The sequence below is a fragment of the Macaca thibetana genome, chromosome 1 (assembly GCF_024542745.1).
Source record: "Macaca thibetana thibetana isolate TM-01 chromosome 1, ASM2454274v1, whole genome shotgun sequence".
In the NCBI taxonomy this organism is placed as follows: Eukaryota; Metazoa; Chordata; class Mammalia; order Primates; family Cercopithecidae; genus Macaca; species Macaca thibetana.
In genome coordinates this window covers 102,460,129-102,486,175 of record NC_065578.1, presented here as the reverse complement: position 1 = coordinate 102,486,175, position 26,047 = coordinate 102,460,129, and positions in this window count along the sequence as shown.

Genomic DNA, 26,047 nt, shown 5'->3' with positions numbered 1-26,047 from the left:
AAGGCATTGGAAACAACCCAAATGTATGTCAACCTGGGACATAATAAATACAATGTGGTAGAGTTACGCATTGTGATACAAAACAGCAATGAAAATAAATGAGCTTCATCTACATATATCCAGAGCTGCAGCTTATAAAATGTAGAGTAAAAAAGATGCAGAGAATGCAAACTTTCTGACATGATTTAAATAAAATTATACCACAAGTAAATTAAGCTATATATTATTATGGGACACATACATGTGTTATTAAAAATACAAAGAAAAGTGTTGGGAAGGAGAAAAAGTAGTTAGGGATTGTGTTTTCTGCTGAGAGGAGACTGGGATCTAGGAAATTTTAGATCCATTAGTATGCTCATGCTATACATATATATATAGTGTTTTTTTCTTTCTTTTCTTTTTTTTTTTTTTTTGAGGCAAGATCTTGCTCTGTCACTCAGGCTAGAGTGCAGTGGTGTTATCACAGATCAATGCAGCTTCAACCTCTGGGTTCTAGCAATCCTCCCACCTCAGCTTCCCAAGTAGCTGGCACTACAGGAGCACACAACCACAGCTGCTATATTATCAGTCTTAGCACACACATACCCCCCAACCCACACACATACCCCCCAACCCACACACATACCCCCCAACCCACACACACACACATAGGTACCATGCTGTTTTCTAATAGCAGGATGGTAAAGGAACTATCAATAATATTAAAAAATGTTTTAAGACCCAACATGAAATTGGACCCAATATAAGTCCTGTTCTCTTTCAGAGTCATTTGTTCTTTTCTTTGTTCATTCCTTTTTATTTGCATCAGGCTTCTTTCTGTGCTGCCAGTAGTGCTCACACCTCAGGGCTTTTACACATGCTATTTCTTCTGCTCAATATTCGCTGCCCATAGATGTTTCAAAGGCTTGCTACCTCATCTGCTTTTGGCACTTACTCCATTATCACCTTCTCAGCAAGGCCTTTTACTGATCAATCCAATTAAAACTTTAACTCATTATTATGTGTATGTGGGTATGGGTTTAAATTATCTGTTTTATTTATTCATTGTCTTACTGCTAAACTTTTAGAATGTAAGCAGTATAAGGGCAAGGGCTCTTCTTATTTTTTTTTTCCCTCCTGTATTACCAATGCTTATGTCAACACCAGATACATAGTAGCATTCCTTCTGAATGAATTATTCCTTAAATTTCTTGTATTGGCATAGACAGTAACTTCAAACAGCTGCTACAAAAAAAAGGAAAATATATACTGAAAAGGGAACTATATGAAATACTTAAAACCCGTTGATATTTGTGATTTTAGGAGGAGAAGTCCCTGTGGAAATGCTTTTATGTGGTATACAAGCAAAAACATTTCATCTGACATATAGGGGCATATAAGAGCAGAAGGGAAATGAGCAGCTTGCCAGTGTAGTGCGAAGACATTAAAAACCTATTCTGTCTAATTCATGATTGTATGTATTACAATATATTCCATGTACTTTTTGGGATATACTTTTTGTAAAAGCAGAGCGCATGGCCAGAATATTTAAAACGTATTTAACATAATTGTGTACATATTTAAAACATGTTTAACACAAAAATATATTTCTCAATAAAAGCAATATATACTGTAATATATATAATAGGTAATATATATCTACATGTAACTTGCAGAAAGCTAAGGATTTCTAATAAACTTTAAAAAATCTCTGCACATTTCTGTATTCAGGAGACCCATCTCCTGTGCAAAGATGCACATAGGCTCAAAATAAAGGGATGGAGGAATATTTACCAAGCAAACGGAAAGCAAAAAAAAAAAAAAAAAAAAAAACAGGGGTTGCAATCCTAGTCTCTGATAAAATAGACTTTAAACTGAAAAAGATTTTTAAAAAGACAAATAAGGGCGTCATATAATGGTAAAGGGATCAATGCAACAAGAAGAGCTAACTATCCTAAATATATATGCACCCAATACAGGAGCACCCAGATTCATAAAACAGGTTCTTAGAGACCTACAAAGAGACTTAAACTCCCACACAATAATAATGGGAAACTTTAACACTCCACTTTCAATACTAGACAGATCAACGAGACAGAAAATTAACAAGGATATTCAGCACTTGAACACAGCTCTGGACCAAGCAGACCTAATAGACATCTACAGAACTCTACACCCCAAATCAACAGAATATACATTCTTCATAGCACCACATATCACTTATTCACTTATTCTAAAATCAGCCACATAATTGGAAGTAAAACACCCCTCAGCAAATGCAAAAGAATGGAAATCCTAACAGTCTCTCAGACCACAGTGCAATCAAATTAGAACTCAGGATTAAGAAACTCACCCAAAACCACACAACTACATGGAAAATGAACAACATGCTCCTGAATAACTACTTGGTAAATAATGAAATTAAGGCAGAAATAAAGAAGTTCTTTGAAACCAATGAGAACAAAGAGACAATGCACTAGAATCTCTGAGACACAGCTAAAGCAGTCTTAAAGAGGGAAATTTATAGCACTAAATGCCCACATCAGAAAGCAGGAAAGATCTAAAATCGACAACCTAACATCACAATTAAAAGAACTAGCGAAGCAAGAGCAAACACATTCAAAAGCTAGCAGAAGGCAAGAAATAACTAAGATCAGAGCAGAACTGAAGGAGATAGAGACACAAAAAACCCTTCAAAAAATCAATGAATCCAGAAGCTGTTTTTTTTTTAACAGATCAACAAAATATATAGACCGCTAGCAAGATTAATAAAGAAGAAAAGAGAGAAGAATCATATAGACACAATAAAAAAAAACGATGAAGGGGATATCACCACTGATCCCACAGAAATTCAAACTACCATCAGAGAATACTATAAACACTTCTAGGAAAATAAACTAGAAAATCTAGAAGAAATGGATAAATTCTTGGACACATATACCCTTCCAAAATTAAATCAGAAAGAAGTCAAATCCCGGAATAGACCAATAACAAGTTCTGAAATTGAGGCAGCAATTAATAGTCTACTAACGAAAAAAAAAAAAAAATGGATTCACAGCTGAATTCTACCAGAGGTACAAAGAGGAACTGGTATCATTCCTTCTGAAACTGTTATAAAAACTAGAGAAAGAGCAACTCCTTCCTGACTCATATTCTGAGGCCAGCCTCATCCAGATACCAAAACCTGGCAGAGGCACAGCAAAGAAAGAAAATTTCAGGTCAATATCCCTGATGAACATCGATGTGAAAACCCTCAATAAAATATGGGTAAATCAAATCCACATCAAAAAGCTTATCCACTACTGTCAACTCAGCTTTGTCCCTGGGATGCAACACTGGTTCCTATATACAAAGCAATAAACATAACCCATCACATAAACAGAACTAATTTGAAAAACCACATGATTATCTCAACACAAGCAGAAAAGGCCTTTGATAAAATTCAACACCCCTTCATGCTAAAACCTCTCAATAAACTAATTATTGAAGGAACATATCTCAAAAAAATAAAAGCTGTTTATGACAGACCTGTAGCCAATATCATATTGAATGGGCAGAAGCTGGAAGCATTTTCTTTGAAAATTGGCACAAGACAAGGATGCCCTGTCTCACCACTCCTATTCAACATAGTATTGGAAGTTCTGGCCAGGGCAATCAGTTGAGAGAAATAAATAAAGGGTATTCAAATAGGAAGAGAGGAAGTCAAATTGTCTCTGCTTGCAGATGACATGATTGTATATTTAGAAAACCCCATCATCTCAGCCCGCAAACTCCTGAAGCTGATAAGCAACTTCATCAAAGTCTCAGGATACAAAATCAATGTGCAAAACTCACAAGCATTCTTATACACCAATAATATACCAGCAGAGAGCCAAATCATGAGTGTGAACTCTCATTCACAATAGCTACAAAGAGTATAAAATAAATAGGAATACAACTTACAAGGGACATGAAGGGCATCTTCAAGGAGAACTACAAACCACTGCTTAACGAGATAAGAAAGGACAAAAACAAGTGGAAAAAAAAATTCCATGCTCATGGATAGGAAGAATCAATATAGTGAAAATCGCCATACTACCCAAAGTAATTTATAGATTCAATGGTATTCCCATCAAGCTACCATTGACTTTCTTCACAGAACTGGAAAAAACTACTTAAATTTCATACGGACCCAAAAAACAGCCTGCATAGCCAAGACAATCCTAAGCGAAAAGAACAAAGCTGGAGGCATCACACTACCTGACTTCAAACTATACTACAAGGCTACAGTAACCAAAACAGCATGGTACTAGTACCAAAACGGATATATAGGTCAATGGGAAAGAACAGAGGCCTCAGACCACCACACATCTACAATCATCGGATCTTCTACAAACTTGACAAAAACAAGAAATGGGGAAAAGATTCCTTATTTATAAATGGTGCTGGGAAAACTGGTTACCCATATGCAGAGAACAGAAACTGAACCTCTTCCTTACACCTTATACAAAAATTAACTCAAGATGAATTAAAGACTTAAACATAAAACATAAAACAGTAAAGACTCTGGAAGAAAACCTAGGCAACACCATTTGGGACATAGGCATGGGTAAAGACTTCATGACTAAAACACTAAAAGCAATTGCAACAAAACTCAAAATTGAAAAATGGGATCTAATTAAACTAAAAAGCTTCTGCACAACAAAAGAAACTATCATCAGAGTAAACAGGCAACCTACAGAATAGGAGAAAATTTTTGCAATCTATCCATCTGACAAAGGGCTAATATCCAGAATCTACAAGGAACTTAAACAAATTCAGAAGAAAAAACAACCCCATCAAAATGTGGGCAAACGATATGAACAGACATTTCTCAAAAGAAGACATGTACATGGCCAACAAACCTGATAAAAAAGCTCATCATCACTGGTCATTAGAGGAATGCAAATCAAAACCACAGTGAGATACCATCTCACACCAATTACAATGGCGATCATTAAAAGTCAAGAAACAACAGATGCTAGCAAGGGGGTGGAGAAATAGAAACACTTTTATACTGTTGGTCGGAGTGGAAATTAGTTTAACCATTGTGAGAGGCAGTGTAGTGATTCCTCAAGGATCTAGAACCAGAAATACCATTTGAACCAGCAATCCCATTACTGAGTATATACCCAAAGGATTATAAATCATTTACTATAAAGACAGATGCACACATATGTTTATTGCAGCATTATTTACAATAGCAAAGACTTCGAACCAACCCAAATGCCCATCAATGATAGATTGGATAAAGGAAATGTGGCACATATACACCATGGAATACTATGTAGCCTGCCTGTAATCCCAGTACTTTGGGAGGCTGAGGCGGGCAGATCACCTGAGGTTGGGAGTTTGAGACCAATCTGACCCACATGGAGAAATTGTGTCTGTACTAAAAATACAAAATTACCTGGGTGTGGTGGCACATGCCTGTAATCTCAACTATTTGGGAGACTGAGGCAGGATAATCGCATGAACCCAGGAGGCAGATTGTGGTGAGCCGAGATTATGCCATTGCACTCTAGCTTGTGCAGCAAGAGCAAACTCCATCTGGAAAAAAAGAATGAGTTAATGTCCTTTACAGGGACACGGATGAAGCTGGAAACCGTCATTCTCAGGAAACTAACCCGGGAACAGAAAACCAAACACCGAATGTTCACACTCATAAATGGGAGTCGAATACATGGACCCAGGGAGGGAAACATCACACCCCAGGGCCTGTTGGTGTGTGGGGGGCAAGCAGAGGGATAGCATTAGGACAAATACCTAAGGCATACAGGGCTTAAAACCTAGATGACGGGTTGCTAGGTGCTGCAAACCACTATGGCACATGTATACCTATGTAAAAAACCTGCACGTTCTGCACATGTATCCCAGAACCAAAAACAAAACAAAACAAAACAAACAAAAACCAAAAAACTCCACATACATAAAACCAAACATGTGGGTTTTCTGATTGATACCTTTCAAAGTTTTGTTTTGATGAGCTGTTATAAGAGCAGGCCTCTCAGCTACTGTGAAATAAACACAGGAAATGCAACATAATGATAAGGATTTAATGCCATAATGGCTATTCTTTTGCACCTAAATTGTGTAGTCACTGGTCATTCATAGAGTCTGCATTCACACATGGCAAACCATAATTGAGAAGCTAGAAGGACTTGTTTTGAGAGTGTAAGATGAATCATTTCAGGGCTGTAATGATTGAATTGCTGGGTTCAGCACCACCTGCTTCAGTTATCAGAGGAGTCGAGGTGAAAGCACAGTCAAATACAATCAACCTTTTGAAAATTAAATATATGTGAAAAATTACTGACTACAAAGAGGACTGAACTGTGTTATATAGTTATTGGCATAGACTAGTGAAACTCTTTTTTTTAGCGACACAATAGCTCTCTTATTGCAAAAGTGGCATTTTGCTACAATCATCTTCCAGTTGAGAACTGAGCTTCTGTCCTAGATTTTAAAATGCAACCTTGGAAATGATGTTATTACTTCTGTGTATACGAGTTAAAACTAATTCCAGCAACATTCCAATGACTATATCCACATGATTCTAATATCTACAAATAAATGAAAGTTTTTGATTAATGATTCATGCAGCTACTCAATTTCCAAATATTTGTTGTAAAAAATAAAGATAATTGATGATATTTTATTTCATTTTTGCGTCACTTGAACACAACCTAAAAAAATTAAAACTTCATAACAAAACAGCATGATATAATTTTTAGTTAAGTGATTGGAAAGAAAGGATTTCAGGACCATATTGGTAGTAAAAACTAGAAAGTAAAGGACCTCTTCTAGTGCTGCGATAAGCCACTCTCATTTGGTGGGAAATCATATTTAATATTCCTATATATCTTTTTTCCTTTCTATTTAAACAAACATTGATTTTGAAGAAAAAATATCAAGTGCACAATTATTCTCAATGTAAAATTAAATATTTAAAATCAATTTTTAAGTGTTGAAATATAGAAATAAATCTTTAAATATTGAATTTTTAAAATTTATTATTTAAATATGTTAATTTTTTTTGAGGGAGAGTTCGCTCTTGTTGCCCCCCAATCCTGTAAATAGTTTCTTCATTAAATGCTCTTTAACTACATCCTGTGAATGAGCCACCTATTTCCTGATGAATTCTCAACTAATAAAATATATCTTTTAGGAGGATGCCTTATATGGCCAGTAAGTACAATATCCTCTTATTGCTAATTTCAGATTTCTTTCTCTCTCTCTCTTTTAAAATTCACATTCAGTAGAGAAAACAGTGTTTTAACATCGTTTTTACTGCATTGCAATCTGTACTAACACTCCTTTTCAGCTTTATATCTTTTTTATCCCAAGAAAATATCTTTCCATTCCTTGTATATGTGCTAGTGTTCTTTCTCCATGTGGTTAATTTCCTCCACTCTATTTATATTCACCTCAAAAGGCTTAGGGTTAATTCTAATGTCCAGAGGAGGCTTTTTTATACCCTTTAGCCTACATTGATCTCTTGTTTATCTGAACCTCTAATTGGGGTACAGATAATTGTTATTTTAAACTTAGACATATATGTTACTCACATGGTTCCTTAGCTCCACAGAGGCAGAAGTAATTTCCTTTAACTTATTTATCTCCTTCCCAGGATCTAACAATATACAAGACAAACATGTTTAATAAGTATTTGTTGATTTTGTCTTTTAAATGATAGCTATCTAAAATTTATTCATTCAGATAAGTACTTCTAAAATTATATTCTTTATTCTTTTATGCTGAGCACATTTATAATACTGATTGCTTTATTCAAAACTTTATTAAGAGTACTTAATGTAAACTAAAATTGCCTGTTGAAAGTTTAAAATGAAGTTGTTGATGGGAATGCTGAGAAAATAATATGAGCAGTGGACATAGGACTAAATAAAATTATAATAGCTTTTGAAAAATATAGCTTAAAATTGGAAATACTAATTTCAACTAGCTAGAAGAGAATAACTTGAAGTTTTCTAATGTAAAGAAAAGATGAACATTTAAGGCTATAGATGTCACAATTACACTGATTTAATCTTTACTAATACATGAATGTATTAAATTAACACCTTTGCCCTGAAAATATGTGCAACTATTATGTGTCAGTAGAATAAAATAAAATAATAATTTAAAAATAATCGTGATTAATCTGAATTATTACTGAACAGAAAAATTAATGTTGTATCATACTGCATATCAGATGCAAATTGCTAGAACAAAAAAGTTTAGTTGATGAACAAGCATTTATTTAATATACATTATAGCCCTAGCATAGTATTCAACAAATCAATTAAACAAAACAAGAAGGTCATTGCTTTTGAAGAATGTATAATCTAGGGAAAACTTTAAATACATTAAGTAATATAAACCACTGCATAATATCTAACAGGTTTTATATGATGAGTAAGGTGTGGTAGCTTATATCTCTAGCAAGATAACAAACCAATCAGTTGCTGGAACAAAGTATGACTACAGCCTCTGTGGAAAGAAGATGGAGTTAGAATGAAGATCAAAACTTCACTCATTAAGGTAGATCTCTGATCTTAGAAGGAACTTATTCATAAAAACCTGATTTATGCAATGGAGACTAAAGTAGAAATGTGCTGCTTAGTTGGTTCAGGAGAGCTTAAAAGCAAATCACAGGTTTGTGGAGCACCTAGAAAAGGTCTCAAGATTAACTTAGACTCTACCTACTAATGAAGATGAAGCTTCTAATATACTTCCAGATATGATCTGGGTTAGTTCAGAAACTGTGGTATGAATGAGTTTAGACCTAGGATTTACTGAAGTTGAACTTGAAGACAGAAATAAAAATTAGTTTAATCACTCATTCATTTATTCACATATTTAACTTTTATCAAACAGTAATTTGCTGGATGACCAACACTTTTCTGGGCACTAAACTTCAGCATCAAATACTTTGAGGCTTTCATGCTTATAGATATGGATAGGCATAATTCTTACATTCACTTCTATGGTGCTTTTCCTGTAAGAAAAAAATAATTGAAGAAGACTTTAACTAAAAATATCATATTGAAGTTTTTGATATGGCCTTAATTTTCTCCTGAATAATCTGTGATTTCTGTTTACTTTTTGTTATTCTTTTGAGTTTTGAGGGCTATATGCAGTCACTATGGAAAATTCTAAAATAAGGCAAATTTGGGTTTTGGTACTGTTTATTGCCATTTTAGTGGATCCTTGTCTCTATCTCCCATTGAGGTATTTTCCAGTGGGAAGCCAGCATAATGTTAAAAACCTAAAACAAATTAAATTTAACACAGTTTATTTTAGCAAAGAACAATTCCTGAATCTGGCAGCACTCAGAACTAGAAGAAGTTTAGTGAGCTCTGCCCAGAACCATGAGCAGAGAACTTTTACAAGCCAGACACCTGGCAGAGTAGAGCAATCACCTGATTGGCTACAGCTAGGCATTTGCCTTATTTGGGTGTGGTGTGATGAGGCATTTACCTTATTTGGTTAAGATCTGATCAGTTTTCTGTCTATGATTGGATGAAGCTTACCTGTCTGTGATTGAAAACCTAGCATATATATGTTTGTGTGTGTGTGCGCACGCGTGTGTGTGTGTGTGTGTGTGTGTATATATATATAAAATCTCCTAAATTAGGTTTTGATGTGTTTACATACTAAGTTAGTTACAGAGCTTTTATTGTTGGTTTATTTTCCCTATGGGAACTCAAAGCACAGAGACAGTCTCAGCCCAATTGCTACTTATTTAATTTGACAATAAGAAATAGAAATATTGCAATTTGGAGGTTAAGGTGTATTGGATTTGAATCTTGAGTCTGTCACTAATAACATATCTTGATACCTAAATGTCTAGAGAAACAGATGTGGGAGCTGAGACCATTGTTGAGGAGAAATCAGCATAAGAGTATGTTACTCTGCTCCTCCCAGCCTCCTGAGGCTGTTGGACTCCCTTGAGAAGTCCAAAGACATTAGGGAAACTTTGGGTACGAAGACAAATTTGAATTTTTAACAATAACTTTTTTAAATAGTGGAACATCCTTTTTAAAGCACTGAATTAGGAGCTTAAAATAATGAAAAGGAAGATTATTGGGAAGAAAGTGTTTTTCTGGATTTTCCAGGAACTATTATATATCTCTTCTTATTGTTATCCACCAAACAACTTCATTGAGTTCTACTTAGCGCAGGCATCTCAGAAAAAGTTTGCAATGCATTAACAAAATTGAAAGTCCTCTTCTGAAGTTGAGGGTTTCCAGACTAGCTCATGTATTTTGTGGCAAAGATTACTATCACACGTCCAGGGCTTTGTTTGCCTAGAGTTAATTCCTGTGGTTCCTGTAGCTGGAAGGCAATCAGAAGAAATAAAAAAGAGAGATGTTGGTCAGGGCTAACCATTATTCAGCAGTAGTAGCAGCTTCATGTGTTTGAAATCACTTTGTGGTTTTTCCACTTTGATTTTTATTTTCTGTTGGACTAAACACTTGCCACTCTTGTTTTGATGGTAAGAGTAATAAAGAGTAGAGTTCCTGGACATCACATTACTTTAATACCTCATTGTTATAATTAATGTCATCCAGAAATCTTTCAAAAGAAGGAATATATTATAATAACAATCAGGAAAAGTTTACAGCTCCAGGGTCCATTGCAAATTTTAAAGAAGGCCATCCTTAGAGTTTTGTTTGCTTTAAGGGAAGGTAAACTTCTTCCAAAGTATTTACAGATAATTCTTAATAACCATGCCAATGAAAGCGTAATATAGCCTATGTGAATGTATTACACAGATACCTTCCCCCATCACTAAATCCTTTTTACCAAGATGTCTCCCTTATCAAATAGTTACTCAAGTGACATATCTGTTGGTGAACTTGGAGTCATATAGGCAGGTTCATATCTGACCTTATGCTCTGTTAGTTACGTGACCTTGAACATGTCATCTAACCTTGTGAGCCTTGTTTTCTGATTTGTAAATATGTGATCATTAAGAATTATGAAGGGGCTGATATTTTACCCTAATTGCAAGCTAACACATTAACATGCCTCATTTTCATGAATGTTGGCAGAAAACACAAGACTAGAGGATCCAAGAAAAAAGGACATTTTATTGCTTATAGCAATAACAGTAGACAGAGGATCTTCATTTTCTTGTGCCTCATTTGGCACAAAGCAATGCAATTAGGAATGTTGAGAATCCAGAGGTAGAAGGGACTTTTATATTAAAATTTACTATTTTCCACTATTTTTCTTAAGAACTGTGTTTCATGCCCATTCTCTTTTATCCCTAAACACAGTTTGTCTTGTTCAGTCTTTCCATATTCTTTTGCCAGAGGTGGCCAGAAAATGTGTCTGTTTTTTCAAACAGAGGAAAGGTTTAGAGGATCTAAATATTTCTTATAAACTTCAAAATTTATTAATGTTTATTCTCCAGAGGTACCTGGTGTCTCTATGTACTAGGACTTAGTGGATTCTTTGACATGAAGGTCTTACTTGTTGGCTTGCTCTCTGAACACTTAGATTTTATTTTTTTTTACCATCTTCTAAATGAAAGTACCACTTTCCAACCATTTTCTGGCTTCTAGAATTTTATTGATATGAAATGTTTGTTATATCTACTGTCTTTCTTTTTATCTTTGTAGGTGTATGTCTATTTTGTTCCTTCACTGTAGTTTAAATAAATTTTCAGTAGAATGCACAGATTAGCCGGGTGCGGTGGCTCACGCCTGTAATCCCAGCACTTTGGGAGGCCGAGGCAGGTGGATCACCTGAGGTCCAGAGTTCCAGACCAACCTGACCAACATGGAGAAACCCCATCTCTACAAAAAATACAAAATTAGTCAGGCATGATGGTGCATGCTTGTAATCCCAGCTACTCGGGAAGCTGAGGCAAGAGAATCGCTTGAACCTGGAAGTGGAGGTTGTGGTGAGCCGAGATCGCGCCATTGCACTCTAGCTTAGGCAACAAGAGTGAAAGTCCATCTCAAAAAAAAAAGAAAACAAAAAAGAATGCGCAGAATAATACAAAGTTTCTACAAGCATGAGGTCTATGTTCTGAGACAATACAAGCATTTTTCTACCCTTTCAAGTTCCAAGGTATGTTTGTAACTACAAACCTAACACAAATGGCTCCATAGTATTTAATTATTTTATCTTTACTTGTTCTTTCTTTTCTAGAGATAAAAACAAAAATAAAACAATAACAACAAAAAAATTTGTTTCTTTTACTGTGGAGACCTTGTGACACAAATGTATTTTTTCCTAAAAATTTTAAAGGGTAATAATTATAATATTAAAATATTTAATTGACCTGTATATGCACACCCACACACATATGTATACACACACATACATACACACATATATATTCACATCACAATTTCTTTATTCATCTGTCAGTGCACACTTAAGTAGTTTCCATATCTTGACTATTGTGAGTAATGCTGCAATGAACATGGGAGTGCACATATCTCTTCAAACTATTGATATTGTTTCCTTCAGATATATATCCAGAATGAGATTGCTGGGTTATATGGTAGTTCTATTTTTAAATTTTTGAGGAATTTCCATACTATTTTCCATAACAACTGTATCAGTTTGCATCACGACCTTCTTAACAGTATACAAAGGTTCCCTTTACTCTATGTCTTTGTCAAATTTGTTATATCTTTTCTTTTTGATAGCAGTCATCCTAACAGGTGTGAAGTAATAATTCATTCTGGGTTTGAATAGCATTTCCTGGTGATTAGTTGAGTATCTTTTTCATGTACCTGTTGGTCATTTGTATATTTTCTTTGGAGAAATGTCTATTCAAGTGCTTTCTCCATTTTTAGTTGAATTATTTGTTTCTGTTATTTGTTTGTTTGATTGATTTTTGCTATTGAGTTGTATGAGTTTCTTACATATTCTGGATATTAAATCTGTATTGGACATGTGGCTTGCAGATTGTATTAGTCTGTTCTCACACTGCTGTGAAGAAATACCTGAGATTAGGTAATTTATAAATGAAAGAGGTTTAATGGACTCAGAGTTCTAGATGGCTGGGGAGGCTTCAGAAAATTTACAATCATGTTGGAAGGTGAAAGGGAAGCAGGCACCTTCTTTACAAGGCATCAGAAAGGAGAAGTTATGAGTGAAGGAGGAACCTGACAAACACTTAGAAAACCATCATATCTCATGATAACTCACTCACCATCATAAGAACTGCATAGGGGAAACAGCCCCCATGATCCAATCACCTCTCACCTCTCAAAGTATCTGTGATATGATTTGACTTTGTGTCACCATCCAAATCTCATCTAGAATTGTAACTGAGGTGTTGAGGAAAGATTACAATTTGAGATGAACTATAGGTGGGGACACAAAGTCAAACCATATCACAGACATTTTATTTTACTCTATAAGAGTAAGATAAAATTTATTTCCTTTTCATTTTGTTGATTGTTTCTTTGCTGTGCAGAAGCTTTAGTTTGATATAGTCTCACTTACCTATTTTTGCTTTTGTTTCTTGTGCTTTTCATGTTGTATCCAAAAAGTCATTGCAAAGAGCATTATCAAAAAGCTTTTACCTTATGTTCTTTTTCTCTGCTTTTACAGTTTCAGAGCTTGCATTTAAGTGTAATCTATTTCAAGTTAATTTTTATGAGTGGTGTACAATAGCCATCTAATTTTATTTTATTTTTTAATGAAGATATCCAATTTCCCAACACCATTTATTAAAGAGATTATCATGTTCCCATTGTCTGTATTGTTGGCACTCTTATCAAATATTAGTTCACCATATATGCATGAGTTTATTTCTGAGTTGTTCATTCTATTGCAATGAGACTGTCTATGTGTCTGTTTTTATGCAAGTACCAGACTGGTTTGATTACTGTAGCTTTGTAATGCACTTTGAAATTAGAAAGTGTGATTACTCCAGCTTTGTTCTTTCTCAAGATTGCTTTGGTTACTTTGAATCTTTCATGATTCAATACAAATTTTGGTATTTTTTTCCTATTTCTCTGAGGAATGCCACTGGAATTTTGATAAGAATTGCATGGAGTCTATAGTTCTCTTTGAGTGGAATGGTCATTTTTACAATATTAATTATATTACAATATTAGTAATGAACACAAGCTATCATTCTGTTTATTTGTATCTTCTTCAATTTCTTTAATCAATATCTTATTGTTTGAGAGTACAGATCTTTCACCTCCTGGGTTAAATTTATTTCTAATTACATTCTCTTGCTCTGAGTCTCTTCCCCCAGTATCTCTGAGTTAAGATCCGGGTATTAGGTCGTCTTTCCAAATCTTAGAGTCAGAATGTGATAACAGTAAGAAATTGATTCTGAATCTTTTAAATTTAAATTTCCTGCTTTTTATGTCATTAAAAAAAATTTAAAAAAATTTTAAAAACCCAATATTCCCAAATCTCCTTACCTCACCTTTTTTTATCTACCTCTACCTCTTTCCATGTATTTTTTGATATATCTCTCAAATTACATGTGAATTCTGTCTGGACTACACTCCATATTGGTCCCAGGTTATATATCTAAAATCTTTCATTCTCCATGAAGTACTGAAATTAAGATATTCTGGTAAATACATATTCCCACAAAGATTTACTGCAAAGATTTTAAATTTTATGTGTGAATCTTCTATCAATAGCTCTGCTAACTTACAGTTAAAACTGTCAATTTTGCCTTCAAAGCATCTTTTGAATGTATTCATTTATTTCATTTTTACCACCCTTTATCTTTAGGCTCACATTATCGCTGCAATGGATACTTCAGTTGCTCCTTAAGTGGTCTCCAAACACCACTTTGGCGTACCTCCAAACTGTTCTCCATACCATATCCAAGGCAAATATTTTGAAATTTAAGTATGATAATTTTATATTATGTCTAAAATATTTTATTGGCTTCTCATTGCTGGTATCATAACTTGACCAAGAGGCTTTCACATAATTTACCGCTAAGTTATCTCCAAAGTTTTATTGCTCTTGTGTCTTCTCATTCCCTCCCAGTCAGTATATACCAGTCTTCTTTCAGTCCTTTCTACTTTTTTTCTCCCTCCAACTATGTGTTTATCTCCCTTTCTGAAATTTTCTTCCTTATTCTTTTTGCATGGGTAATTCATACTCTGAATTTCATTCATTCAAGTATCACTTCCTAGGGACACTTACCCTGGCAAGTGGAAATGTTTCCATTTTTAGCTGTAGCTGTCATAATAGCTACATCTCTTGTGTAGCATTTACATTTATTATGTCATATTTTTAAGAGATATGTTTTCTCAAACAGACTGTAAGCCCCATGAAGACATCAGTAGAGTCTTTTGAACATTTGAAAGTACCCAGTGCTCACTTGAATATATAGCTCAGAGTAGAAATGATTTGATTACTAACAAGTATTAATATTCCTTGTTGATACACCAATTCTAATCTCATGAAAGTGACACTAATTATATGGCTCTTGCTTCAAAATATTTGTAAGGTCCTCTCTAATTCTGTATAGTACAAGTTTTTGAGTTTTGACATTTCACAAGTTATCTCTGAAGCCTTTGAAAGAATAGGAAAAAAAATCAAGGCTTCCAATATAGGGGATTTCTCCCAGAAGTAGCTTCTTTTAGAGGCTCCTACCCAAAACTCAGAGCTGTTTATTGTACTAGATAGTAGTCTAAATTATAAATACCATTATCTACCATACTCACTGTATAGAAAATGTATAGTTCATTTCAAGTTATATCACACCAAGCATCCCTACACTTTGAATAAAGTAGGAGATAAGCCTGCCTATACCAACTATTAAATCTACTCTCCTTATTCTCCGATCACATGCTTAAATAAATATCCAGTACCAAAACAATAATGACAACAAGAATCAACAATCTTCAGACTCTGGACAAAAAGTATCTTAATTCAGACTTGTGGAAAGTAAATAAAACACATTTCTCCACTTTTCCTGGTCACGATTTTGGAAAAAGAAATATATAACCAATTTGCACTTTAATAACACAACACTATATGGAATCTGAATGTGGCTCCATAAGTCTTTCAGGACTTCCAATGAATAAGCACTTGACTTATATTTATATATTAAGAAATGATGAGAGAATCTGTTTCTCGCAGATCCAATCTTAAAAAGGTATTAACCCTCAAGGTTGTGCAATTAAATGACCTGAAGAATGAACGCCTCATTAAATTTTGCACTCTGGGTGATTGCCTTGCTTCACATTAGTCCTGATGCTGCCTGAATGGCATCATCAAGTGATATTTTGAAGAGTTTATAAAAGGTAATTGATGGAATTAGTGCAAATATGAATATTTACATTTGAAATTATTGTTGAAGATATAATTGTACTATGTTTGATGGTGCAAGTCAATGTGAACAAGTCTTTTAAGATAGTTTTAAAAAACAATAGAGTGATTTCTGCTTCCAATATAGATAGTGTAACAATGATTCAATCTATTCTACTGCCTGAAATAAATAAAAACTTAAAAATTCCATGAGGCAAAAGTTTTAAGATACAAGGCATCAGGCAAGAAAGGATAGTGTTCCCTGAGAAGTGAAAAACAAATGAAATATGAGTTATTATTGTTTCTTATAATTGCTGGGAGAGTTTTTCTGAGTAATATCATGAAAGTGTAAAGCCAGGTAGAATGAGGTAGATCCATGAAGTTGAGGAGAAAAAGTTGAGAGTCCACAGAAAACATGACATTAGAGTTTACAGGACAGTACTGGAGATGACAGATATTTAGAGAGAAAGTGCCTGTTCCTGCTAGGGAAATGTAGATCCATGGAACACTGGATAGAGCATCCAAGAGTGCCTTATCTTGGAAGTAGTACAGTGATCAACTATTGTATTGTGAATGGAAGAGTTTCAGGGATATTAGATGTTTAATGCTAAAAACAGGACAGTCGTAGACAAACCTGGACACTTGGTCACTACAGTTGTGAGGGAATAATTTGCCCCACACTAATGCTAGTATCATATTGCTTAATACATTTTAAGCACAACCCCAAATGATTAAACTGTTTCAAAATTACTGTGTCACAAATCATATCTCAAGAATAAATACATATGGAAATCCTGTATCTCACAATGTAAAATTTCTAAAATTAGTAATTGGAAACAATAATAACTGAGAATTTCCCCAAATTAATGTTAGATACCAAACTGCAGGTTGAGGAAGTTCAGAGAACACTGAGCAGGATAAAAACAAAACAACCAAAACAGAAACAACAACCACCAGACAACACCCAGGCATATCATATACAAACCACAGAAAATCTAAAGTAAATAAAAAGCCTTGAAGGAAGCAAGAGGAAACAAAGCATTATGTATAGGGGGTCAACAATGAGAATAACATCTGACTTCTGCTAATCATGTAAGTAAGAAGAGAAGAGAGCAAAATACATAAAATGTTGAGGGATAAAAACAAACAACAAAAAATCCACCTAGAATTCTGTATTCTGTGGAATTATCCTTCAAAAGTTAAGGAGAAATAAAAACTTTCTGAGACAAACATTGAGGGAATTTGTTGTGAGTAGACTTATCTTGCAGGAAAATTTTAAAAAGTTCTTCAGAGATAATAATAATAATAATACAGGGAAGAAATATTTCTACATAGAGAGGAAGAGAATTAGAGAAGGAATAAGTGAAGGCAAAATGAAAGCTTTTTAAAATTCTTAATTGATCTAATAGATAACAGTGTTCACAATAATAATGTTAATAACAACAGTATTTTCAATGATTATACAATGTCAATGTATACAAATGACAGCAATGACACAAGGGATGAGAAGGAGGAATTGGGAATATTTGTACTTGCACTACATATGAAACAGTATAGTGTTTTTTGAAAGAGGGCTAACTTTAGTTGTAAATGTTTATTGTAAACTCCAGGGCAACATTTTTTATTCTTTGTTTTTCACTTTAAAAAGTAAAAAATAGAGTTTAATTGACATGCTATGACTGAAGAGATAATGGAATGTTATAAAATGCTCAATTAAAACCACAAAAGGCAGAAAATGAGTGAAAAAAATAGAAACAACGAAGGGCAGCAAAGAAAACTATAGCATATATGATAGATATTATTCCACCTACATTAATCACCATTTTGAATGTCAATGACTTTTACCAGTTAGAAGACAGAGATTTTTGGAGTGAATAAAAAAAAAATGCCCAACTATATGTTGTCTACAAGAAACCCATCTTAAATATAGATACACAGAAGGATAAAAAGGAAAGTAATGGACTAAGATATCAGGGAAAACAATTCAGAAGAAAGCTGGGGAGCTTTAGTAATTTCAGAATTAAAGTTGTTACACACATGGAAGAGGCTAGACTCTTGTATTAATCTGTGGTTGGATCTTTTCTAGAATGTTATAATAAAAGCTAATTGAGTGATAGTATTGAGAATAGTGGTGAGAAGGTGGTTCATATAAAGAACCATGAAATTTATGCTAGAAAAGGGAGTATTGCATTGAACAAGAAAGGATTAATGGAGACAAAATAAGAAGATCTAAGGAATCAAGGTTGGTGTGAAGTAAAGTAAATTATAGGAAGAATAAGGAAGAGACAAAAAACAGAAGCTCGTAGTTGAGATGTTTAAAGTTAACATTTCAAAAAGTGAGCAGTTCGAACATTGAGAAAATCAAAGATCTAGCCATGAAGTTAGTCTCTAGGGATTTTAAAAAAAAATGTAACGATTTATTTTTGCCTATGTAACATGTGCAGTGCTGGATATATTTATTATATTTTTTCTATTCACGACAAATTTATGAGTTTAGTATTACTATAATATTTTTGAAAATTTATTTTGAGGCAGGGTCTCACTTGGTTGTCCAGGTTGAACTGCAGTGGCACAAGCATGGCCCACTGTAGTCTTGACCTCCTGGGCTCCAGTTGTACTCCTGCCTCAGCCTCTTAAGTAGGTTGGACTATAGGAACATGTCACCTTACTCAGCTAATTTTTTTAGTTTTTGTACAGACAGGGTCTTGCTATATTGTTCAGGTTGTTCTTGAACTCCTGGGCTTAAGTTTCCTCCTGCCTCTGCCTCTCAAAGTGTTGTGATTACAGTCGTGAGCCACTGTGCCAAGGCGAATATATTTATACTTCATTAAAATAACATAATACATGCTACATATTATTACATAACACTATACATTATATTAATTAAGATAGTTATTATACTACCAAAGAAGAGAAAAACAGAAAACTGAGAGCAGTGCTTTAGATTGACTGTTTATTTGGATTTTACAATCCTTCTAAGATGAAGGTAGAGAGTAAAGTGGAGAGAGAAACCCTAAATTAATGGTGAGATATTTGGTAATCAGGATGTGTAGCAGCAAAACAAGCAGGAGAGATAGAAGACCAAGTTGCTAAAAAGTCTAATGCCTCAAATGTGTATGGGTTTTATGTAAGGATGGAGAATTAATAATCCCTAAGCAGTGGCTGAGAAACAAATAGGAAGTTAACCTCACCTTTTGGTCTTAAGGTGTGGAAATCTAATTTTAGTCAGGGAAAAAGAAGAGGACATTCTATGAAAAGTTTGAGGATGAAGGAGAGTTCTTATATCATAAAATAGACTTCATAAGAGCACAATGTAAAGAATATGAAGGAGAGGAGGTTCTGCAAAGAAATGTGTATTGTTAGCATATCATTAATGTGAATACAACTTGGAAAGTGAGCAGAAGATACAGGAATAGACAGTCAAAAGCCCTGCAAGATTTTAGAAGGGTTTCCGTAGTCCCTTGGTGTATGGGTTATCAGTGATACGGCTTCTAAAGGTCTCAAGGAAACCAAATACACACCTTTTCTTATTAAAATCTCCTTTACATTTATAATTGATCCATGGACATGAGAAATAAACAATTGCCAGATTTTCCCTTCTTTATTAAAAAATACAAAACACAAAACATAAAACAAAACAACAGTAACAACAAAAATAAATTTAGGTCTTTTATAGAGCGAGTTCCTTCAGCCATCTTGTGATTATAAGGAAAAGATCTTGACATCATTCACAGAACTGCAGAACTAATGTGAATAGCCAAATACCTTTGGAATTCTTATTGTGTAATTAAGAAAAAAACCTACCTTCCTTTGTTTAGTTTGGTTTTTTGTAACTTGCAACCTGAGGTAATTCTTTCCAGTAGAAAAAAAAATAGAAACACACTTGCAACCTATATAATCGTATCCAGTATAATTTCCAAGATAATAATTTGTATCCAGTATAATTTCCATGCTCTTCTTAGGGAGTTAATTATTCCCCCTTTTATACTTTTTCATCTCATATAATTATTTTTTCAGACTTGTCTTGGAGTAGTCGTACAATGTATAGTTTATTTATCTTCTTGCACAAATAGACCAGGCATTGTCCTAAGTCCTTATCATAGTATCTGGTAGGCAATAAGAAGCCCGTAGATTTGTTGAATGAGTAGATAAAAGGTGAGTATAATGGAGACCAACAGGTTAGTCTCCAACACTCACTTTTGAGAATTATCTTTCCTGTTACCCATACATGGCTACTATGTCAGTTATTCTGCTAAAGAAAATAATCTCAATCCAACACCTCAAGTAATTAATCCAGAGACGAGACTCTTCATAGTTCCAGACCTATCATAGTACTTATCTGGGAATTTATAGCATGAAATTGAGAGAAAAGGACATGTGGAATCATAGATGCACAATCATACTATTGACATTACCCCAGTGGAACAATTTGTGAATTCTTTCTACAAAGGACTAAAAACTACCCTTATTCCCATGTTTTCTAGTGTTTGGTTGAATAATTTGTCCTGGGATTCTGTGAAATACTGATGAACCCTTTCAAGCAAATGTATTTGTGGTCTAAGTTGGCCAGAAGAGATTCCTATTTCTCATAACCAAATGAAATGTAGTAATTAGGATACAATGAGGTACAGTCTGAATATGGGAGGATGTGTATAATTTCAATATCTAGTCATTATTGCACATAGTAGGTACAAGAGAACATTGTGAGTACACATCTGGAAATAAAATTCTTTAAGAATTGTATCTCAAGAAGTGAGGTCAGGTGACAAGTTTGAAATACAATCTTAGTTCTAGTTGTGTAGGGAATTTAATGCAAGACTCTACTTAACACCACTTCTTAGAAGTGGAGAGAACTCCCAACACCCAATCCTCAGACAGACAAGCCCATATATGACCATATAAGCAACTATCACAAAACCACAGTATTTGCCAGGCATTAAGCCCAAAATAGAACTGAAGAAATTGAGCTACAAGACCCACACTCTAACCATTAACACCACTCCCTTCCTACAGTACATTTAGTGTGAAATAGTTTTTTGGTTTTCTTTCATGTTTGTAGTCAACTAAAGTAGGCTGGAAAAATTAAAAACAGTCCACTCACCTAAAAAATGCACTTTTCCTTCCATTTAAGGACTTTGAAATTAAAAACATAATAATAATTTAAGAAATTTCATGGAAATTAGAAACCAAAAAAAATGTAGTTTTCTGCTAATAGAGACCTTTTATCTGTACATGAAATGAGACTATTTTTCATCTCTTTGAAAAATAGCGTCTTTTAGAGGTACTGTGAATAAGGAGCCTATTTTCTTCAGATTCTCTGGCGAGACAAACTGTGACAGTGTAAAATTATTAAAAAATATACAACTAACTTTTATATTTTAAGTTATCTCATACTATTAATGTGTAGCATAGTTTTTAGTTTTCAAGAGTAAAGTTAAATTAGCATTTTTCCAAGCAGAGAATTCAGAGGTTAAGGCAGTTTGGTGTCTAGAGATTCAGTAATTCATGAAAGAGCCTCTTTTTTCCCCTTTCATTTCCTGTTTTCAAACTCCTTCCACTAGCACCATTCAACCAAAGAGTAATACTGTGCTTCAGCACAAATAGCTAAAAGTGACATTAATTATTTTATTTATTTACTTTTTGTTTGTTTGGGCAGCCTGCCTGCAGACACAGGGACTTGGCAAGCTTCATTGCCTTGTAGATGTGCTAACTTTAATTTCTTTTTCTAACAGAGATGATAGCTTTAATGACACTGACTTAAGTTAGGCAAAATATTTGACTCCTGGTGTGTTAATTGAAAATATTTGTCTAACTCAAGGCTAAGAATTCAAAATAAAATTATCTGTGATCATTTATATATTTATCACATTTTAAAACCTTAGGAGGAAACAAGTGATTAAATATATCTTTTTAAATTTCAACAAAATACCAGCAACAAATAATTACGTTTTAGTGTTCAAAAAAACTGTGATATTTGAAAATGCTGTTTATTGCTCATCATTGCTTTTATTCGTAAAATGTATATCATGTTCCTGTAAGTATACTTATGCTAATATTAAGTAGGATCAAGTGTTAGTAGTAAATTGTAATGCATTTCCTTACTGAAAAATAATGAAGTCTTTTCAAATTGAGTATTTTCATTCAAACGGATTTTGTATAGTAGAAAAAGATATGAATAAAAAGTAACAGGTACGAAATTTAAGTTTAACAATCAAAAACAGTAATATTTAGTACATTCTAAACCTGAAAGGGGTCGTTCTAGGGTATGGTCTTTGATATCCCAGAGTTCATGCCTAGAGTAACTGACTTTGGTGTTTCAAACCTCACATTCTTTTCCTCACCTCAGACCAGCTGAGCTTTCAAACTTTTGAATTCCTCTTTCATAATTTCAGCCTTTCATGGTGCTTTGAGATGCATATTTTCCAGAAATAGAGTATTAGTCACAAAGAAAGAAGTTAGTTTGGTTTCATGATCAGAAATTTTCCGCCATATTTAGGCTGTCCTATAATAACTCATCTTTGAAGCAATGGAACTGAATTTCTAGGCCCACTTCATCCTAGGTGGAATTTTCCATATCCCTTTGCCTGCTTAGATTCAATAGTTTTTGTAACAACTCTTAATTTTAAGGCTTGCTCATTCATCAGGATACATTTAATTTTAAGATTACATAATTTTTCCATTGCAATTTATGCTTTTATAATATTTTCCACTGTGTCATATTTTGACAAGAGTTTTTCTGAATATGGTAAAGTTAATTTGCCAAACTGGATATCAAAAAACTGAACATTTATTGACAGAGATTTTGTTTTCCTATTTTCTAAGTCTAGGAGGTAATGTAATGTGTGGTACATAGTTGTGTATCTGCAATGAATATTTGTTGAATGCCTGAATGAATAGTAAAAAACAAAACAAAACAAAACAACAAAAAAAAATTTTGGTTTTTTAAAAGTAAAATATGTTTTAAAAGAAAATATAATTATTTCAGTTAAATGTTCTTATCTCCATTCCTGTAAAGCAGTATCTTTCAATCTTTTCACTCTAAGATCCATGTATGAACTTTCCAAGGCAATTGTGGAGGACAATTTTATTTCTCAATCTCATTAAAAGACATCTGTGGTATTGGTAGCTCCAGTTAAAACATATTGTACACTTATAATCAACTTCATGTCCATCCTACATGTCTCCAACATAGTTTACAGCTTGTTTTTCATTTCTCCTTCAAACACTGGCAAAAGATATGGTAAAAACACATAATGTCACTATATAAGTACAGTTAGGAAGTACTTCAGTTATTAACCTGGAGATGTACTCTGATCAAAAGGGAAAAGATCCCAAATTATACCATAAGAATGCAGGAAATCTTCTAAAATCTCCTACTTTAAAAGGAGCAGTGATACTGTTCTTAAAAATATGGTTAAATTTTCCCCACATTTGATAATATTATCCAAGAAACTATGCTTCTCAGCCTGATTCTCAAAGGCTTGATTTTGAATATATTCTTTGTCCAGCCTATACATTTCATTCTGCTTCTTCCCTGGAGGATTAGATGAGTTTTAACCATTCCAAGTATTAATATTCTTATAAAATGTTAAGCTTTTCAGCCGAAATGTCTTATTTATTTAACATATAATTGTATGTAGATTTTAATGTCACTTATTATTTTAAAGCGTGTTTGATATGCTTGGTATATCTAGAGGAGACAGAATTCCTTCATGTATACTCACATTATTATCTCCTCATTCAAGTTGCAAGTCATGTGTCCTCCCCAAGGGAGATGAAAAAAGTTGTTATAAAATAGTATTTAGGTTATAGAATTATATATATACTTATATTTAATTATCTTGTATTACCATATCTGTAGCTTAGTATTCCACAAACTTAATCAAGATGCCTTGATAATCCAAAGTCCTCATGTCTTCCAGGAGTGACCCTATATTTAAATATTCAAAAATGTAAAAAAGTACTGCCATCTTCCTTGCATATGGAGAAGGGCCTCCAAATATGTATATGGAGATCCCTCTCCAAATATTTTACTGGACAGAGATGGAGTGTACGTGGGATACCTCTTGTATCTAAGCAGCCCACTCTCAAACTCTTTTCTAAAGTTCTCTATATTCCCATCTGTACTTCAAGTTCTGTCGCCTTTTCCTCTTCTCCAGCTTACTTCCCAGGAACACATATTACCTCATTGTTTGCTATGATCAACAATGTAATATTGTTTGTTTTCTTAAAAAAAAATAGGCCGGGGGCGGTGGCTCAAGCCTGTAATCTCAGCACTTTGGGAGGCCGAGACGGGTGGATCACGAGGTCAGGAGATCGAGACCATCCTGGCTAACACGGTGAAACCCCGTTTCTACTAAAAAAAAAAAAAAACTAGCTGGGCGAGGTGGCGGGCGCCTGTAGTCCCAGCTACTCGGGAGGCTGAGGCAGGAGAATGGCGTGAACCCGGGAGGCGGAGCTTGCAGTGAGCTGAGATCCGGCCACTGCACTCCAGCCTGGAAGACAGAGCAGGCTCCGTCTCGAAAATAAATAAATAAATAAAATAAAATAAATATTAGGCATCTTTTTCTTCTCTCTCTCTCTCTCATTATACTTTGAGTTCTGGGGTACATGTGCAAATCAAACAACCCCATCAAAAAGTGGGCAAAGGATATGAACAGACACTTCTCAAAAGAAGGTATTTATGAAGCCAACAGACACATGAAAAAATGCTCATCATCACTGGTCATCAGAGAAATGCAAATCTCTCTCTTTTGTTTTTTTAAGAGAAAAAGGTCTCACTGTGTTGCCCAGGCTGGATTTCAACTCCTAGGCTCAAGGGATCTTCCTGCCTCAGTCTCCCAAGTAGTTGGGACCACAAGCATGCACCACCATGTCCAGCTGACATCCTTGTGTTTTTAAAGGTCCTAACCAGTTCCACCACAAAGAAATGGCATGTTGCCTGACATCACCACATTCTCTTTCAATCATTATGTTGCTGACGCCTCCACCACTTCTTCTTCTTTCAGGTACGTACCATAATCCCAATTATTTACCTGATAAATATCTGAGGAAAACCTACTACCATATCTCTGTAGATTTCTTAAGAAGACCAAATTAGCTCTGTTTTTCTTTAGTCTAAATTGTGTCCACAAACCTTGACTTTCAAAATTACAATTTATCTTTATTGTTTTTCCTTAAGAAACAATCTTACCAGCAAAACTGTAAACTTATGGATATAAATGTTTCTTGTTAGATTATAGATATGGTTTGTTGAATGCCAGGTATAAAGTTATGAAGAATTTATAACAAACATTCAACAATGCTTTTTTGAGATAATGATACAAAATAAACGGAAACAAAGTAAGTAAAATTATGTGTTACATACACTGAAAGAATATGTAGTGTATTAATGTACTTTCTTTCCATACTATGTCCAAGTAATTTCTGAAATATATTTATTAAACCAATGTTTAATGATTGTCGTTAAACATTTTATATATTTTGATGTATTCCTGTATTTTACAACGTTTATGTAAAATCATAACAAAATTGAAGTTTCTTGTTTTGTAATTTGTGAATGTGGAGAACAATGGATCATTAACATTGATAAAATCATTCCATAAACCACTTCATCCTCAGAAGACTGCATTTTACTGAGTAAAATAGACTCGTTTTTCAGTGCCTATATCTTGCAGCAACCCAGGAAATCACTCTGATAATTGCCAAGGTAGTTTCCGGCATAGGGAAATGGACTTGGGATCAAACATTACTCTGTACACCAAAAGTATTGCCAAATTTGTGA